This window comes from Lytechinus variegatus, chromosome 9 (genome assembly GCF_018143015.1).
Source record: "Lytechinus variegatus isolate NC3 chromosome 9, Lvar_3.0, whole genome shotgun sequence".
Classification (NCBI taxonomy): Eukaryota; Metazoa; Echinodermata; class Echinoidea; order Temnopleuroida; family Toxopneustidae; genus Lytechinus; species Lytechinus variegatus.
The window spans coordinates 15640162-15654697 of NC_054748.1; the positions used below are offsets into that span (position 1 = coordinate 15640162).

Consider the following 14536-nt stretch of genomic DNA (forward strand, 5'->3'; position numbering starts at 1 on the left):
CAACTTTCAAAATGTTTTGATCTCTTCAAATCCGTTCACATTCCATTCAGTGGGCTACTTTGACAACGTTAAAGATGGGAGGGGGGGGTGCTGATTCAGCCGCTGACCTCGGGTTCGCGATAAAAATCGCCATGCTCGTTACCCATGGCATAATCTAATAACTGTAGGAGCAAGTTCTTAAAAAAAAAACTCCAAACCAATCAATTCTGCTAATTTATTCATAAAATAATGTAATAATAATGTCCCCAAGCTGCTAATTTTTAATTTGCAGACTCTTTTGTTAGCATTTGATCAAAGGTTCTTCAAAGGAATTTCATTAGCACAATTTTTAACGAACCTTATTTCATTTTCGGATTATCGAACCTTCGGAATAACGCCACAAATGTTCGGCTTTAACTCGAGCTTCCTTTCAGCGCTCATGCATTCAAGGAATTAATCCTGCCGGGTACCCATTCACCTCACTTGGGTTAAGTGCAGCACAATGTGGATAGATTTCTTGCTGAAGGAAATTACGCCATGGGTGGGATTCGATCCCACAACCCTCTGTCAGAAGACTTATCCACTAGGCCACAATGCTCCATAAATGATTCAATGAATTCCAATTCTTTATGTTCTTAATGACTGAAAATATTGAAATAATGAAACCCATGTGTTTAAACCTGCTGTCTCTGTGTACTATATGTATATGAATTGCTACAGAACACAGAAATATCTTTATGAATTTTTTAAGAGGATATACAGTATTTACAAATTTTCTTGTTTATACAATGTCTCTCAAGACAAGAAAAGATTTTACACTGTCAAATTTGGACAATTATTTGAAATGAAAAACAGCTAAAATAGAATTAATGAGTTTTATTCAATTGTTTCTTTGGTTATTTGTTTTCGACGATTCAGGTTTAAAATGGCATCCTTACTTACTTTATAGGAGCACTTACGTTGCTTAGTATACATGTACTTAATATTATTTTTTATGAAGGATTTTATGAATTTATATTATAGAAATATATTGATTTATACTATAGATATATATATATTACCGTATATGAACTTTGATTTAAGTACTATAAACTGTGTGTGTTCAATGAGCAATGTTCATGATATGTAATGTAATATGTATATAGAATATAAGTGTCTAATGAATTATGATTTAACAAGATTGTAACAAGATGTACGGGTTTACGGGAGAGGATTTACTAACTGAAATATACATGATTATGATGTAAAAACTAACCAAAGAGATGTAGATCTATACAGATATATTTTTTACAATTAGGTGAACCATCATAGGTACCAAATAGTTCGCAAAACTGACACAGACCATGGCAGATTCTGTACAAGTTTTACTCTTGTCCGCCTTCCTTTTTTAGAAGATGATTTTTTTTTGCCTCAGACTTGTGAATATACCCCCTCACAACTTATTGATGCTAAGAACTTGTTGTGTAAAGCATTACTATGTTTCTGTGCTATCGACATGTGGGATGTACACAGTTTTGTATCATTATTCAATGTTTTTGTTCACTAGCGTACCTACCGGGGGGAGGGCAGGGGGGGGAGTCTGCCCCCTGACGAGTCACAACCCATGCAAAGGACGTATCCCTGCCCCCCCCTGACGAGCTTGAAAGACCTTTTTTGCTCGCCCTTCCTGATACCTTTATTACCCCCCTGACGAGCTTGAAGACCTTTTTTTCTTTTTTTGCTTTTCACTTTTTTTGGTACATTATCCTTTCAGCACGATTGAAGACCTTTTTTTTTTTTTTGCTTGTCAAATTTTTTGGCGGACAGTTTTGTCCTCCTCCCCCCCTGTGAAAAATCCTAGGTATGCCACTGTTTTTTTCATGTCATTTCACATCATTGCAGTGCCGATGAAGGCTTGAGGCAGGTTGGAAGTGTCGTAATGATAAACTATTCAGGGGGAATCCAATCTTGGTCATAAAATGTTGTGTTGGAACAGAGAAAAATAAGACAAGCAGAATGGTGAAAGTTTGAAGGAAATCGGACAATAAATATTAAAGATATGGCTGCTTTAAAATTGAGATCCCTAGGACTATGTAGATTTCAAATTGGCAATTGTGTAACTAAATTATAACAAGGAAAGGACAACTTCCCCATAGGCCATGTACTTAATTATCAGGTATAGGGAGTTTCTCTCAAGTTCCAATTCCCCTGGGGCTGTCATCTACATGTAAATACTGTGTACCCCAGGTAGTATATTATATTACATCCTCATGAAGGAAAAATATAATTGAAAGTAAAATTTTTGAAAGAAATTACATTTTAGCCATTTTTTGTGTTGGAGTACATGGAAGTGTAGTCCTTGCCTTACATTATCACTATGACATCGCATATGCGGCCAATTTGAAGTTGCCATGGGTATAATAGTGATTACCAATATTTGCAACTTAAAAATTTATAGCTTTCTTGATAGTTGTCCGATATTGTTCAATCTTTCACCTATCAACTTGTCTGATTTTTCCTTTTCCCCTAAAACCTCTGTCCTTGGCCCCTCATTCAAAGAGCTACGATTGATCCGGGGTCCGTTGCAGAAAGAGTTGCGTTTAAACGCAAGTCAAAAAATCAATCGCAAGTCCCAAATGCGCGCTGTTGATTGGTTGAAAATCAAGTTGCGCATGATTTTTAGAGTTGCGATTGATAGCAACTCTTTCTGCAACGGGCCCCAGATCAGTCACAACTATGGATGGCCAGCAACGTCACCATTATAAAATGCAAATTCGTTCGAAATGTTTTCTAGATAGTAATGTTTTTTCATACGTTCATCATTGCAGATTCTGTGCGATTTTCCATGTTGACGAAGGAGATGGTGCGAATTTTATTTTAGAAAAAAATTATGGTATGGATGGATTTCCATACAGTTGAGATTGATTGGATCAATCATCACTCTTTGTAAGACCGGGCCCAGATACCTTCGTTTGATATAGCATCTTAAAATTCAAAATTGTTAAATTTTTTTCACCACCTCAACTTTGGCATCCTCTGTAGCTGTTTAGATTTTTTTCTTTGAATTACTATGCAAAACTAATACACCTTGGTTCATTGGAATTGAACTCGAGTGCTATAAATGTATCTACGTGATTTGTTAATCAACTCGATGTGTTTATGTAGTTTACAATGCTACATGACGTAATGTGCATTATATATGTTGTATTGACATGTAGAACGGGGTTTGTTAAACCGCAGAGCATCTCTTTAAAGAAGTTATAAATAAAGATCAGGCCTAACCTGCAGGTGTATTATGAAATAATGTATCCTTTAGTCCCGGGGGGGCCACTTACATTGACGAGTGGATACCATGCGCGACCAAAAAAACACGTAAAAAGGATGTCCTTTTCACGATAGGGCACGTTACGTACGTAACGTGATAAGGGTGTCAAAAACGCAAAAATAATGAAAAAAGGGTATCTATTTCGTTAGGAAAATTACGTGTTTAGGGTCTAATTTGCGGGGATGATAAAACAAAATTAAAATGTTTTATAAAGGATGTCCTTTTTGCCTTTTTGTCCCAACACTTCGTGTTTAGAGTCCGATTTGCGCGAGGTGTAGAAGGTGGGGTCGTACTAAACCAAATAAGGTAAAGCCGACGACCCGTCGAAGGACCCGTAACAATAAAACATTCCTGTACTTGTTTAGGGGTTCATTTCAGGGATTATTTTTCAATAGTATCGTTTTGTTTCCAATACTTGTTAAGGGTAGGTTTTCACACGCCAATACTTGTTAAGGGGTGCATTTTCAGAATATGGAAATTACGTGTTTAGGGTGCTTTTCGAGACCCCATGGTCGCGCATGGTATCCACTCGTGAATGGAAGTGGCCCCCCCGGGCATTTAGTGTCCAGAGCTACACTCTTGCTTTGCAAAATTTCAGAGAGTGTGTGAGAGAGAGGAAGGAAGAGGAGAAGGAGAAGAATTGAATTGAATTCATTCAAACCAGTCAAAAAATTACAAAGTACAAAAAGTACAAAAAAAATAAATGGTTACATTATAAAGAACTGATGAAAATGACAGGTTTGGGACCCCAAAGAAGCACAGCTTGTAATCAGGGGCCCCTGCATATGATATTTTACTTAAACATAGAACAACTATGAGAAGAAAAAAAAAACACGCAAGCATTCGCACACTCACACAGACAAACACACCGTTTCACATTCCAAACATGTCACCCCAGGTGCAACTAACAACTAGTCTTAAATTTATCAAGTAGATATTTATGACAATTTCTTAAACCGAGACAGGGTACTGCCATTTCTTATATCAGCAGGACACATATTCCATTCTTTAACACAATTTGTTCTGAAGGATTTCAACGTAGCATTAATTCTAGCAAAGGGGTGGTGAATAAGATGTCTCTTACGTGTGTTATAATTCTGAATCTTAGAATTAACCACAACATTTTCTTGTAAGAAAGAACAATGCAGGAATTTGTATTTATATACATGGAGAAGAAGAATAAGGAGGAGGAGGGGCCGGGAGAAGAAAGAAAGAAAGAAAGGAAGACAGAAAGAAAGAAAGAAAGAGGAGAAGAAGAAAATTATCCAAAGTAGGATATAAAACAAATGTACATGTATCAGGCGTGTCATTCGAAAGCACAGTGGGAATTATTAATCCTTGGTTGAACTGGCAATGTGAAAATAGTTCTTTCCAGACCAACATCGGACCCCGGACAAATCCACTACTCTTCTCAAAGCCTGATTCATTTATATAATGAAAATACACACTTGAAATATTACCTTAATACCTTGGTCACATTTACTCTACGGCGGCCGTACGGCGAGTCGAAAACAGCCGTTTTAACATTTTATGTACTAGCTACATATAGGTGGTTTGTATGATAATGAACAAAACGGCTGTTTTCGACTCGCCGTACGGCCGCCGTTGAGCAAATGTGACCAAGGTATAAGTCAACCAAGTGTCTTAACTTGAGGTGATTATTTTTGTACTTGGCAAATGGCAAATCCAAACAGTTTTCTGCGTGCTATACCTTCTCACATGTCATACAGGTAGGCCCACAATTGTCATATCTAATGACTCCAAGTCAACTTTTAGGCAATTATTGTTAAACAGACTCGGGGTCAGTCGCGAAAATATTAAAAAATGTTCAAAAGCACAACGTTTGGCCAATGTGAATTGCAAATACGAAAGAACCGCACTGATTGGCCCCTGGTCAGTATTTCAAACCTAATGCGCTTGTAACATTGATAGTGATTGGTCAGTTCATTTAGTGATTGATCACTAATCTTTGTGTTACGGAGCCCTGATCGCGAAATTGATATATCTTGCTAACAGCACAATGCTGACAATATGGAAAGGTTGGCAATGTGTCAAAATAGAAATGTAATTGAGCCAACGTGGTGAAGTCGACTTCTTTTTGATATTACAAAACTGATGTTGGGCCAACATCAATCAATGCAACGTCTGATGTATCGTCAGGCGCAGATCTGGGGGCCCTTGCCGTTTGCCCCCCCCCCCGTATCCCCATCAAAACTAGGGGAAATGAAAGGTTCTTAACTATAAAAAGTGAAGAATGACAATTTTCATGACGAAAGTTATGACATCTATACCATACAGAATACCGATTCTGTCATATCTTTAAGAAAAGACAAAATATGGAGAAAAGTTAATGTTCAGAAAACCGCCCAGGAATTCTTGTGAGTCGTTCAGAATTAGCATATGAGCAGTTCCATATTTCGCCAAAACAAGCCATTTCGGTAGTTCCATTCTGCGCATGATCAAAAGGTCATTTGCACTAAAATGACATGGTGGTTTCATATTCGATGAAGTAAGAACCAACTTTTGAAGTCTTGATTATTAATATATTCTTTTGAATTACTTTTTTCCATTAGATCCACAAAAACAACGACAGTACGTGCACTATATAGCGACTGGTATTTCACAGTTTGCAAAATGCATTGTTATGCTCATGCATTCAAAATAGAAATGCCACGATTACCTTCATAGAGCGTATATTGATGTGCTTTTCTAGTCAAATCCCCGTTGCATAAAAGTGATTGCTATAGTAACTTTGACATCCAATGGTTACTATGGTAACGCTGATCAACAGCCAATCAGAATCAAGGATTGCATATGAAAGATACATGGATGGCGCAAAGTGCATGGCCATAACGGCACATGTAACTTTTCTGCAACGGGACCCATGTTATTTATTATGTAAGGCATGTTTGCGTAATAATATTCAGTTGCTTTGAAATCTGCCTATAGAATAATGAAATAAATGAATGTTCTTTTGATCAAGATAGTTTCTCATTAATGGAGAATGAAACCTTTGGAACAAGATAGCTTGTGTGAAAACAGAAAAATCAAAGAAACAGATCAACGAAAGTTTGTGAAAAATCGGACAATTAATGAGAAAGTTATGAGCATTTGAATATTGCGATCCCTAAAGCTATGGAGGTCCTCATATTGACAATGCGACAAACTTATGTGTGATGTTACTTGTGAACAACTCTCCCAATTACTTTAGTATATATTGCCTCTTTGATCATATCTATCAGTAGATCTGTGTTCTTTCTATATAGGAGGGCATGTAATACAGATTTTTAAAGAATACATCATGAGACTTTTGATGGTATAAAATTATAGTCCATCAAAGGGAAATTTGTTCACATGCGACATCACACAGTGTTGCATTGCCAATTTGAGGATCCCCATGGCATAAGTGATTGCAATATTCAAATGCTCATATTAACTTTCTCATTATTTGTCCGATTTTTCTCAATCTTTCTTTGTTATTATTCTTTGATTTTCTGTTTCAACACAAGCCTACTTGTTCCAAAGGTTTCATTCTCCTTTAAGTTATACGAACTGGTCTATTCAATAAGCCAATTCGTAGTTCCTTTCTGCGCATGATCAGAGGAAGGTCATTTGTACTAAAGTAACATGGTGGTTTAAAATCTAATGAGATAAGTACCAACTTTGATATCTTGATTATGTATATATTCTTTTGAATTGTGTTTTTTTTCATGTACATCCACAAAAAACAACAATGCGTCCACGAACGACTGGTATTTCACAGTTTGCCAAGTACATTGTGCAGAATGCTATGATATCCATTCAAAATAGGAATGCAACAAATACCTTCATTAAGTGTTCATTGGTGTGCTATTCTAGTCACCTGGTCTATTCAATTTCGTCATCCTGCTATGTCAGGCAAGCATACGTAATATCTTGCTTTGAAATCTGCCTATCATAATGAAAGAAATGAAAGGTCATTTGACCAAAATTGTCCCTGAAGTAACTACGAACTGGTCTATTCTGAAAATGTACCCCTTAACAAGTATTGCCGTGTGAAACCCTAAACTTAACAAGTATTGGAAACAAAACGATCCTCTTGTCAAATTTTCCTGAAATGAACCCCTAAACAAGAACAGGAATGTTTTATTATTGTTACGGGTCCTTTGGTCGTCGGCTTTACCTTAGTTGGTTTAGTACGACCCCACCTTCTACACCTCGCTTACGTACGTAACGTGCCCTATCGTGAAAGAGACATCCCTTTTACGTGTATTTTTGGTCGCGCATGGTATCCACTCGTCAATGTAAGTGGCCCCCGGCATGCCCGGGGAACAAGTGAACCATGACCATGACTAAGGGAAACCCAATGAAAAAATAAGAGTGCTACACCATTGATATCACTATATATATTGCTAGATTCCAGAAGAGCTCAGCGGGAATAGTGGGGTAGAATGTGAAGTGTTTAAACTATAGTACCTGGGTTTTATATAAAAAAAGATATGCTTATTAACGCTCATTGCTTCGTGGAAGACGAGGCGACACGTGCATGGTACACGACACAATGACATTTAAAAAAATGGATACCAAAATCCAGAAGCAGAGATTGCTAGCGGGCCGTGTGAAAAATAGGCCCAGACCTGTTCCATCATCTTTGCCTTTACAAATCTGTATCGTGTGCAAATCTCTTCCAATCTCATAGCTTTCTTTGACTTGGCTCTTTGGCAATAATTATGCATTACTTATGTAAGTTTTCCACACGGTACCTAGCTCAGAGGCAGTCATCTTGATCTACAAAAGGAAGACGTGAGCAATTCAGTGATCATTCTTTTCCAGCCTACATACCCTACCAGAGTTGGTTGATTGTTTCACCTATCACCAGTGTATCACGTTGAAAAGTCTTTGATCCATTTTGTATCACGTACAGGTATGTTATCCTTCATTTGCGCCCGAAATGGCTCTAATGCTACAAAGGTTTTATCATGACATTAGCCTGTGCTTCAGATTCAAATTATTTCGGGCTACATTATCTAAAGTGGTAACGCCTGTTACAATCGGTTATGTCGCAGCGACGCATTGTGTCACACAAGCGCATAATGTCGCAGAGTGCCATATTATTATGCGATGGCCGTCCGACGCATATTGTCGCAGCTTAATGTCACCGGTTCAGATACAGTGGTGTGTCGTGGTCTAGTGGTTATACGACTCTCGTTTTTTTTAATGAGAGGGACGTGGGTTCGAATATCAGCCATTGAGTGTGTTCCTTCAGCAATAAATTAACTCCCATTGTGCTGCACTCGACCGAGGTGAATGGGTACCCGGTAGGATTTATTCCTTGAATGCTTTAGCGCCTATACGGCGGCTCAGCTATACAGGGCAATCAAGCGCAGTAGATAGGAGTTGCGCTATACAAATGGAACACATCATTATTACTATAACATAGTGTCGCAGCAAATTTTCTAACACACTAGTTCACATGCCACAAAGGCATAATGCCGCAGTGGTATTTCGTAAACTTAGAAGGAATATATCAAGACCTCAAGTTTACAATTATGTTTTCTCTCGGTATTTAAAATTATCAATCCTCTGTTTACAAGGCGGGAGTCACAACCACTTCACCGAGGTTCTTCCACACCGTTGTCACTCACTTTTAACAATTGGGGATCGAGTTTTCGCATTTACTACGAAAACACTCTTTTATAACGCATCGATTCCTTTGAAAATGCAATTACAAATCACAATGGAGAGCCGAGAGGCTTAGCGTCGAAAGTTGGTGGCCTGGGACAGCAGACATCAGAAGATTTGCACCAGACGAACAATTGCAAAAGTGTCCGATTGTCCAGATTTTCAATGCTGTCCCGGCGGAGCCTGTTGCAGAAAGAGTTGCGTTTAAACGCAAGTCAAAATTATGAAGCGCAAGTCCCGAATACGCGGGTGCTTCATTAGCTGAAAATTAAGCAAGCTTCGAAAATTCGTAAGAGTTTTGGAGTTTTGTTTGATCGCAACTCTTTCTGCAACGGACCCCTGCTGGTCCACCAACCTTCGGCAAACAGCCTCTCAGGGCTCAATGATTGACTTGAAATTTCAAAGGAAGCAGTGCGTTAAGTGTTCTCCGTAGTAAATTTGAAAAGTCTGGATTCTTGTGCCCACCAGGCCCTGTATTTAAGACTCGGTTTGCACAAACTCCAATTTGACCAACCAGCGCGTATTAATATTGTCCGTTATTGGACAATGTTAAAACCGGGAGAAATACGTTTTTAGGAGGATGCAGGTGCCATTCCAGCTTTCGCCGGCAGAGGATGGGCGATGAATTATTTCTAACCACATATTCACCCGATCGGCCGCTAAAATCCATTTGATTTTCTTGTTTTTAATAGTAGTCCTGAAGACTGCATTAATAGTTTTAAGTAAGCAGTTTTTCTGCTTATACAGTGCGCCCCACAAAACACGAAAGCGAGATTCAGCGATGATTTATCATAACTTAATCATGTATACAATAGACAATGAGTTTTCTTAAAATTGTTTTTGCTCACTCATGCGTGAATGAGGAATTATCTAAGTAATTTTAGATGAAAGGGGAGATTCTAAGCTCTACATGGTAGGTAATTTGTCTATTGTATTTGTGATTATAGATAAATCGATAATTCAAGGTTTCGTGTTTTTTTTTTGTGGGACGCACTGTATATTGCCTGGCCCCGGTATTTTGTAACTTACTATTTTAAATGCTTTATGTATGATATTATTATCGGTCTTTCTCCGTCTTATCTATCTCTACAATTGTCACATTTTAATGCACATCACTGTTATTATTGTGAAGATTTAAATTCACATTCGATTTATGATTAAAATACAGAAACTCCTGCAAATATAGATGATAAAAAAGTTCCACCATAGATCTTGAAACAAATCGGGCCTATGTGTGCAATATGTTTTTTACAAACGTCTCTGAATATCAGATTCCTTAAAGAAAAACTTCACTGCGACATAAGCGTTGGTGGCATGTGACATTTTGCGTCAGAAGTTTGCTGCGACATTATGCGTCAGGACATGACGTTATTATGTCAGAATGATTGTGACATCATCATGTTTTAAATGCTAGCTGACCCTTGTGATACAAAAGCTTTTTTTCAGATTTTGACATCTTTCTGTAATACGTCACCTTTTTATTATTTCATCAATCCCCTTTTTGTGTCGGGTGGTGATTTTTTTCTAGGTTCAATGCCCTCCCCCCGGTCCACCCCCTCCATAGGCCTACACCAGGCGAATGCGATTACACAGTGCGTATCAAAAAAAGTTTACACTTTGAAAAAATCCTATAAAATTATACATTTGTAATATCCTGAAGATTTTTCCACATTTTAACATTGGTACAGATCCATTTAATCAAATGACGATATAAATGCTGAAAAATATTTCTGCTTGAGTGAGGACCACTTACTTTCAAAAGTTAGTAAAAAATGAATTGCGCAGAGCGAATAAAAGTAGACCTTATCCTGAAGAACATGTATAATTCAGCTATTAGAATTGATTTTAAGATATCTTTTACCTTTTTGACTTGTTTCCTTGCCCAAAACGCTTCGAAGAGAGCATTTCACCCCACCCCTCTCCCCCACATACCGAGGCCATCGTGACGATAATTGCTTTACACTGAGCTGTGATTTCCATGGAATGGCTAAAGCTTGATTTTCATTTTGTTAATCGTTGCCAAACTTGGGAAAAGTGTGGAGAAACAAGTATTAAATGAAAAATGAAATGTAAACCCACTTTCAATGATAAAAATTTAGTGAAATAATGCTGGAGATGTCTGGTATAAACATTTGTTCATATTTAGTTATGTCCTCAGATCCAGCTGGCACAAAAAGGGTAAAGGTTGTTCTTCCTAAGTGTTGAAATTTCAATTTGGGTAGCAAAATCGTTACAAAATGGTTGAATGTATCCATCTTATTTCAACTGACTAAAAGTGCAAGGGAAATGTATGAGAAATGTTCCGCAGGGTAAGTTTATTTCACTGTTTCCCCTTTACACAGCGTGAAAACGAGCATTTCTGCGCAAACTGATTTCTGCGAGCTATACAAAAATGGACAGTGCTCACTCAAGTGTAATTTTCTGACAAAAATTTTACTTTCATTGGATAGATGATACCGAAACCCAAGATTTTATGTGAAAAAAATTACCCACAAGTTGTATATTTTTTAATTCCCATGGCTTTTTCAAAGTGTAAACTTTTTTTTGATCCCGTTTATATCGATCATTTAATTGCTTCTAGCCCGTAGGTGGCGGGCTTCACTCCCCTTTTCGAGTTTGCATGCTGAGGTACGTAAAATTGTAACACTGTGCGTAGGCTGCGTAGGCCTACTTTAAATATAAGCCTCATTGTTTCTCACCGACGACTCGGTTAACCCTTAAAGGACTGGGATATATTGAGGACGGGGGGGGGGGGGGGGAGGGCATGATGGCCTCCTTCTGATCTCAGCCACCGTTCGCGCGATCACTGCGCTGAAATTTGGCACGCACATTCTTTACCACATAAACTACAGGTTGGTATTAAAAAAACTGATTTTTCTTTTATTTTTGAATTATTATGAATAAAATAAAGAAAGGCCTATAAATTTGCGGCGCTATCTTTTTGCGTTTCGGAAATATCGCGCGAAGCGTCGAGGGGGGAGGGCATCATGGCCCCACCCCAGTCCTTCTCGGGTTAAACCAATAGCTCCATGGTTAAACTTTGACAGACACACAGATGGCCGATTCAGGAACGCAATAGGTGCAAAGGTTTGCATCGATCGCTAACAATTGCATACGGTATTAAAGGGGAAGTTCACCCCGAAGAAAACTTTGTTGTAAAAATAGCAGAAAAAATAGAAAAAAATATTGGTGAAGGTTTGAGGAAAATCCGTTAAAGAGCAAGAAAGTTATTAGAGTTCAAACTTTTGGATTAGTGACGTCATAAACGAGCAGCTGCCCCATGTGTTATGTAATATAAAATGCATGAATTTCAAATTTTGAATGGTTCCTGATGACTTAATTTTGTTTTCTATTCATGATCGGGTGTGAAATGATTTGTCTATTGATATACAAAAGGTACAGTGAAAACCATTTTCAATTTTCTGAGAAAATGACATTTCATTGATTTTTTGCCATTCGCTATGTAGGAATGCTGCTCGCATATGACGTCAATCAAAGAATTGAAATTCTAATAACTTTTTAATTACTTGATGAATTTTTCTCAAACCTTGGGCAATATTTTGTATTATTTTTTCTGCTATTTTTACAATAAACTTTTTGTCAGGGTGAACTTCCCCTTTAATCCCGTCTGGGCAGTGTAGATGATAGCAATTATATTGACCTTAAAATTTCAACAACAACAAAAAAATGGGGACATTAACACGGGGGTATATAACCGTGTACATAATGTAGGTTTCCAGGTCAAATGTCCGCAGAGTGGAACCAATCGTCCATATAGGTATTTCAAATGTCCGTGTTCATGAGCAAATGTCCGAATAAGATTGGATGTCCGATTTGGGATATCAAATGTCCACGTAGGTTCAAAGTGTCCATATAGCTAAATCAAATATCCGATTAGGGAAACCAAAAGTCACATAGGAAACTAAACTAAACTAAATGCTGCAAGAGCTCCCACCCCCCTCTGTACGCCAATGATGTTCATTTCAAATTGCATGTCTACCTTTTTATCATTGGCAGTCGGTCAAGATGCCTTCTTTTGGAGGAGAAAAAAAATGCTCAAGATGTGGCAAATCCGTCTATACGGCGGAAGAGATCATAGGTGCAGGGCAGGTAAATATGTGGCTTCTATTAAAAAAATATTGATCTTTGTAGGTTTGTATGTTGGAGTTCATAACGTGCAAAAGGTTTACGGTTCACCATGTGTAATATGAAGGAGGGAAGGAAATACAGGCAGAAAGATTGAAATGGAAAGAGGAAATTAAAATTTGTCCTGAAGACGGATAGTCAACCAGCCCGAAACGTCGAGCAACCTTTCTTCACCTCATTCTGCTACTACACAAACCCCGGGACACAATCCATCGCTACTCAAGCCATATTCAGCTCATCTCATCTGGTTTACAGTACTTTTCAGGACTTCACTCACTTTCAAGAAAAGAGTACTTCTAATTTCCTCTTTTCATCCTATTTCGTCTTTCAATTTTCATCTCTCTGCCTGTATTTCCTTCCCTTCACATTACAGATGGTGAACCGTAAACCTTCTCTACGTTAAAAAAATATTGATTGAATTGAGATTTAAACACAGATGTTTTTCATAATCACCATGATTATCATTATCACCACCATCATCACAATCATAATCACCATCAACATTATCATAATCATGTTATGCTCTGATATAAATTGTTTATCACATATGTCATTTAATAATTGTCATGTTAAAGTGGAGCTAAAAAAATAGTGAAGCCCCCACCATGAAAATATGACGCTTTTAAAGTGTTCAATTTCTGCCACGTTTTAGATATTTAATTGAAGACAGGTGTTAAAATGTTACTTTCAATAAAGTTTGTTTCTCTGAGCTCGCCGAACATTTTGATGTTGCTGTCTCCGGTAAGCACTCGACATGAAGGAGTGCATTTTTCTGGTGGGGTTCTCTAATTTTATAGCACCACTGCTGTTATTATTGAAGAATTTCCTATTCATTTGAATATATTCCATTGTCAAAGCCTCAAGCCGCTATTAATTTAGATTTTTTACCTGAATTTTTAATGAATCATCAACATCAAAATAATCTTCACCATTATCAACATCATCAACCTTATCAAATTCAACATCAAATTCAAAATCTCATTATCATAATTTATCATCATCAAGATCAGCAGTAGTATCACCATCATCTACATCATTGTCATTATCATCGTCGTCATCATCATCATCACTATCACCACCACCACCACCATCATCATTGACTCTAAGTTATCATTTCCCCCTTCCAGTCCTGGCACAAATGGTGTTTCTCGTGCGAATCTTGCAGTAAGCACCTGGATTCCACCACCGTGTCCGATAAAGATGGGAAAATCTACTGTAAAGGTAATCAAACATTAACATCAATGGCCATTTACATCATGTACACTCGGCCCCATATATGACACCTTCATGAAATTTTCCCTTGATCGTGTGAAAACTTCCTTGTAAGGTTCTTTGTAAATATAGATAATATGATTTAAACTTTGTTTTCTCCACACCCTGTGAAAGTTCTCACTGAATTAATAATAATAATATTCCGCATTTATATAGCGCTTAACCATCGGAACG

At 37.7% G+C, this 14536-nt stretch overlaps 1 long non-coding RNA gene across 1 annotated transcript; it reads left to right on the top strand.

The window, feature by feature from the left end:
- The first annotated feature begins 7714 nt into the window (after positions 1-7714).
- Positions 7715-14285, top strand: LOC121421208. The gene is made up of 2 exons (XR_005970949.1): positions 7715-8186; positions 14218-14285. It is a non-coding gene; the product is annotated as an uncharacterized LOC121421208 (long non-coding RNA).
- Positions 14286-14536: the final 251 nt, after the last annotated feature.